The sequence below is a fragment of the Pongo pygmaeus genome, chromosome X, assembly GCF_028885625.2.
Source record: "Pongo pygmaeus isolate AG05252 chromosome X, NHGRI_mPonPyg2-v2.0_pri, whole genome shotgun sequence".
Taxonomy (NCBI): Eukaryota; Metazoa; Chordata; class Mammalia; order Primates; family Hominidae; genus Pongo; species Pongo pygmaeus.
Genome location: NC_072396.2, coordinates 2,482,497 through 2,488,502, shown reverse-complemented (window position 1 = coordinate 2,488,502; position 6,006 = coordinate 2,482,497).

Genomic DNA, 6,006 nt, shown 5'->3' with positions numbered 1-6,006 from the left:
TGGTGTCATTTGTTTGTTTTTATTTCCCATCCGCAATCCTACTTTTCCACCTCCACCCCTTCACCCCCCAGCTTTGAAGGAACTCACCTGGCATTGCTATTCACTATTCATGGAGAGAGGACTGAACAATCCAAACTCCCCCATTCTGAAAAACTTAAGTCACAGTCACAAGTGTACTCCTGTGCTTTTAGGGTTATACAGGGGAGAGAGGGAGACTGGGAATAAGAATGCCTTAAACAAGAGAAAGATGTGTTCTCTCCCAGGTAATGGGAGTCACAGAGGAAGCAATCCAGGGCTGACAGGTTCTTTCCAGCTTCCTGCTCTTGCACATAGGGTTTGCCTCGTGGTCACAAGTTGGCTGCCACAGCTCCAGGCAGCATGTAGACATTCCAGGCAGCAAAAAGGAGGAGGGTGCAGTTAACTGAAGGATGTCAGGGAGCTGGTTAGTCTCCATCTAAAGGGGGCAGCCTTGAGCCAGCTTCAGTTGACTAACTTGGGCTGCTGTTGGTGTATCTTTGGACTTTTCTGTAGGTTGAAATCTAGATGTGGTACACGAATTACAGCTGCCAAGTCCTCGCATTACCTTCCAAATGAGCCCAGCTACAAGTTGGAGCCTTTTTCCTCCCCTTGGATCTGGGATGAGCCTCTGATTTGCATTGACCAACAGAATGCAGCAGAAGTCATGCTGATACTATCCTTCCTGCCCTAGACTTAGGAGACCTGGCAGCTTCTGACTTCTCTCTTATGGACTCAAGAGCCCCCATGTAAACAAAAAGTTCATCTGCCCTTCTGGAGAGAACAGATGGGGAGAAAGAGAATGAGAGAGAGAGATTGAGAGAAGAAGGAGAAGGGAAAGAGGAGGAGAAGAAAAAGAGAGAGAGAGAGGACCTGAGGTTAAAAGACCATTAAAGGAGTGTATGAGTTTGCTATTGCTGCTGTAACAAAATGTCACAAACTTATTTGCTTAAAATAACACAAATTTTCTCATAGTTCTGGTAATCAGAAGTCGAAAAGTCAAGGTGTCAGCAGGCTGGTTCCTTCTGGAGGTTCCAAAAGAAAATCCATTTCCTTGAGATTTCCCTCTTCTAGAGGCTGTGGTATTCCTTGGCTTATGGCTTCTTCCTCCATCTTCAAAGCCAGCAGCACAGTATCCTCCAGTCTCTCTCTTTCTCTGACCTCTGCTTCCCTCTTCACATCTCCTTCTCTGACTTTGACACTCCTACCTCCCTCTTATAAGGACTCTTGTGATTACTTAGAACCCATCAGGATAATCCAGGATCATCTCCTCATCTCAGGATTCTTAACTCATTATAGCCGCAAAGTCCCTTTTGCCATGTTAGCTAACATTTACAGTTTCTAATGTTTAGGACATTATGGAACTACAATTCAAGATGAGATTTGGGTGGAGACACAGCCAAACAATATCACCCATCTTGGTACCAATCATTATGGCTGAAGGACTTGGCCGTTCCTGGATTAAATGTCCACCCATGGTTGGAATGGGATATCCACCCTAGAATCCCATCCTAATCTAATCACATGGAGTTGGCATGGCTGTTCCAGAGAAAAGGACGTGTCCAACAGACCAAAGGCAATCCATGGCCACAATTAGAACCGAAGCCCTGCCAATGGCTTAATAATGATCCCTCATGCTGTTCAAGATACAGACATCGGAATCCCTGGAGCCTATGAATATGTCTGAATTAGTTTTCTGTGGCTGCTATAACAAGTTACCACAAACCAGGGGCTTAAACAACAGATACTTATCCTTACCCAGTCCTGGAGTCCAGGAGGCTGAGATCAAGGTGTCTCAGGGCTGCACTCCCTCAGGAGGCTATAGGGGAGGATCCTTCCTGCCTCTTCCAGACCCTGGCAACTCCAGGTGTCCCTGGGTTTTTGGTTGTATCACTCCAGTCTCTGCCCCATGGTTTCATGGTGTTCTCCTCTGTGTGTGTCTGTGTCCAAATTTCCTCTTTTCATAAAGACACCAGTCATGGGATTACAGCCTATCCTCCTGCAGGATGACCTCATCTAAACTAATGACATCTGTAAACACTGCATTTCCAAATAAGGTCACATTCACAGATGAGGGAGAGGGGATAGATCTTCCACATATGAATTGTGGGGGAAGAAACACCAGTCAACCCTTAACCACCTTGTATAATGTCACCTTGTATATTAGTCTATTTTCACACTGCTGATAAAGATATACCCAAGCCTGGGCAATCTGCAAAAGAAAGAAGTTTAATGGACAGTTTCACATGGCTAGGGAAGCCTCAATCATGGTGGAAGGCAAGGGGGGGCAAGTCATATCTTACAAGGATGGTGGCAGGCAAAGAGAAAAGAGCTTGTGCGAGGAAACTCTCCCTTATAAAATCATCAGATCTCGTGAGACTTATTCACTATCACGAGAACAGCATGAGAAAGACCTGCCTCCATGATTCAGTTACCTCCCACCGGGTCCCTCCCACAACATGTAGGAATTCAAGATAGATTTGGGTGGGGACACAGCCAAACCATATCACATTGCATGGCAAAACAGACTTCTCAGATTTCATGAAATTGAGTGTCTTAATATGGGGAGATGATTCTGGATTATTTGGGCAGGCCTAATGTAATCATAAAGTCATTTTTTTTTTATCTGAACAGTTGGTTCTGAGGGTTTTTTCTTTGTTTCTTTTGTTTTGTTTTGAGACAGGGTCTTTCTCTGTTGCCCAGGCTAAAGTGCAGTGGCACCATCACAGCTCATTGCAGTCTCAACTGCCTGGGCTCAAGCACTCCTCCCACCTCAGCCTCCCAACTAGGTGGGACCGCAGGCATGTGTCACCACTTCCAGCTAATTTTCTAAAATTTGTGTAGAGACTGGGTTTTGCTATGTTGCCCAGGCTGTTCTCAAATTCCTGGGCTCAAGCAATTCTCCCACCTCAGCCTCCCAAGCTCCCTTGGGACCACAAGCACACACCAACACACCCAGCTAATTTTTGTATTTTTCGTAGAGATGAGGTCTCACTATGTTGCCCTAGCTGGTCTCAAACTCCTGGCTTCAAGCAGTGCTCCCACTTGGCCTCCTAAAGTGCTAGGATTACAGGTTTGAGCCACTGTGCCAGGTAATTTTTAAAACTTTTAACTTTTATGAATATATCAGAATTGCACACATCTATGGGATTGGTGTGATATTTTTGATACAAGCATACAATGTGTAGTCATCAAATCTGGGTAACTGGGCTATCCATTACCTCAAATATTTATCATTTATTTGTGTTGGGAACATTTCTAAATATACTCTTCTAGTTATTTTGAAATATACAATTGGCCGGGCACAGTGGCTCATGCCTGTAATCCCAGCATTTTGGGAGACCAAGGTGGGTGGATCACCTGAGGCCAGGAGTTCCACAGTGGCCAATATGGTGAAACCCCGTCACTACTAAAAATACAAAAATTAGCCGAGTATGGTGGTGGGCGCCTGTAATCCCAGCTACTCAGAAGGCCGAAGCGGGAGAATTGCTTGAACCTGGGAAGTGAAGGTTGCAGTAAGCTGAGATGGCACAATTGCACTCCAGCCTGGGCGACAGAGCAAGACTCCATCTCAAAAAAAAAAAAAAAAAAAAAAAAAAAAAAACAATAAATTATTGTTAAAAAAGCAAATGTTTGACTGGGCACAGTGTCTCATGCCAGTAATCCCAGCACTTTGGGAGGCCAAAGCGGGTGGATCACTTGAGGCCAGGAGTTCAAGACCAGCCTGGCTAACATGGTGAAACCCTGTCTCTACTAAAAATACAAAAATTAGCTGGGTGTGGTGGTGCACACCAGTAGTCCCAGCTACTTGGGAGGCAGAGGCAGGAGAATCACTTGAACCAGGAGGCAGAGGTTGCAGTGAGCCGAGATCATGCCATTCCAGCCTGGGCGACAAGAGCAAGACTCTGTCTCAAAAAAACACAAAAACAAAAACAAAAAACAAACAATCTGCAAACATTTTAAAAGGAAGAAAGCCTTGAGGTTAAAGGTCATCTGCAGGCTGAATACCTCATCCTCTGTCCTTGGCCTCCACGTCACCCCATGCCACTATCATGCTATCCATTAAAAAAAAAAAAAAAAAAATCACATTCCCCTAGACCATCGTGAGAAACTGGAATAGAAGAATGACATGTTTTCTTCTTTGTTTTCAGAAAGCATAGCACATTCCCCACCCAGAGAACATGCTCAAAAGAAAAAAAAGAAGATTCAGAAGTGTTCATCTTCTTTTTTATATTTTTTTAAATTTAAAAACCTCAACTTTCTTGCATACCTGTAAGACCTATGACATGAGCAGATATGCTTTAAAAGTAGAGGTTCTGGCTGGCTTATAAGCACCCAGGATTTCGGCAGAAAACCTCACTGGGGCTTTTAAAAAATACATTCTTTAAAACTTTCTTGTATGGCTCTTTGTTTTTGTTTTTTATTTTGTTTTTGGAGACAGGGTTTCGCTCTGTTGCCCAGGCTGGGGTACTGTGGTACAATCACAGCTCACTGCAGCCTCCAACTCCCAGGCTTAAGCGATCCTCCAGCCTTAACCTCCAGAGTAGCTGAGGCAAGAGACACAAGCCACCATGCCCGACTAATTTTTCTTTTATGTATAGAGATGGGGTCTCCTATGTCGCCCAGGCTGGTCTCCAACACCTGGGCACAAGCAATCCTCCACTTTGGCCTCCCAAAGTGCTGGGATTATGGCTCCTTGAGAGTTAGGTTCCCTTTGAATCAAACTGTGGCAAGCCAGGCTTCCATTAGCAGCCAGAGCAACCAGTTTTTCCACTAATGCTTTATTATAATTCTGATGAATGCACAAGTTAAACATTAAAGAACTGGAGAAAGTGGTGCTGGGGAAGGAGGGCAAAAATGCCAAAACAAACCTATGAAGGCCTTGCGTGAGTTTCCTCAGACCCTAAAATAGGATCAAATAATAAAAGCATTCTTACACATACACCTCATACCAGGGCTCACTGAAGATTAAGAAACTTTCCAAGTGTCTAGAGAAAACTTTGCAGACCCCAGACCCTAGTTAAAGATTAGACAGGAACTGAATGAAATACTCCCGCTCATAGGTGCAATCCTACATGTGGGCATAGAGCTTAAAATGCATAGAAACCCTGGAAACAACTTGTCACTTTGAGTTGACCTGGTGAGTTAATCTGACCTTCTCCCTGTAACCCGTTGCAGAAATAAATTCCCTTCTCCCCAATCTGTCTGCACCTCATTATTGAACCCCAAGAACAAGCAGCCAGCCCTCGTTCATTCGTCCGGGAGCAAAACCTTTGTTAAAGAAAAAAACTATTCAGTGATATTAGGTTGGTAATTGCAGTTATTACTTTTGCACGAACCTCGTACTTGTGAAAGCATCACCAAAAAGATAACGAAGACATTATCCAGGCTTATCGTGTGAAGTACAGGGACCACTGCAATGGCGGTTCACAGTGCAGGAGAGAGGCTGGGCTCAACTTCCAATATGAATACAGCAAGGGCAAGTGGGAATGTATAGCCACGGGGCAGGCAAGCGGGTGTATAGATGGCAAAGCACTAAAAGGAAACATCAGAGGTGAAGCGGGTCCTGGCTAAACCAACCTGGCTTGTTAAAGCCAGCCAGGGGGGTTAAACATCAACTGGGGGTGGTGGACGATGAGGAACCTGATATCAAGAATGGTGGCTTCTTGCCAAACTGACTTAGCAGGTACTTTGCTGAGATCTAATTTTATAAGGAAACGCACAACCGGGCCTGGGAGGGGCTTCAGGAGCCTGGCTACGGTTTGGCCAGGCAGAGACTTTTTGTCACATCTCCTTCTCACCTAAAGGTGTCCGCATTGAATTCTTGCATCATTTCCTTTTCATGCATTTCCCCAGTCATGTGTTGCAAACCTAACCCTGAAAATACCAAGTATGCAGCCGGTCTGTGAGCTGAGGGAATATGCGGAGACACCTGCAGAGAAGCATCGTTGTCTGCAGATTTAAAGAGGAAGGAAGCAGGACTCTGATAAG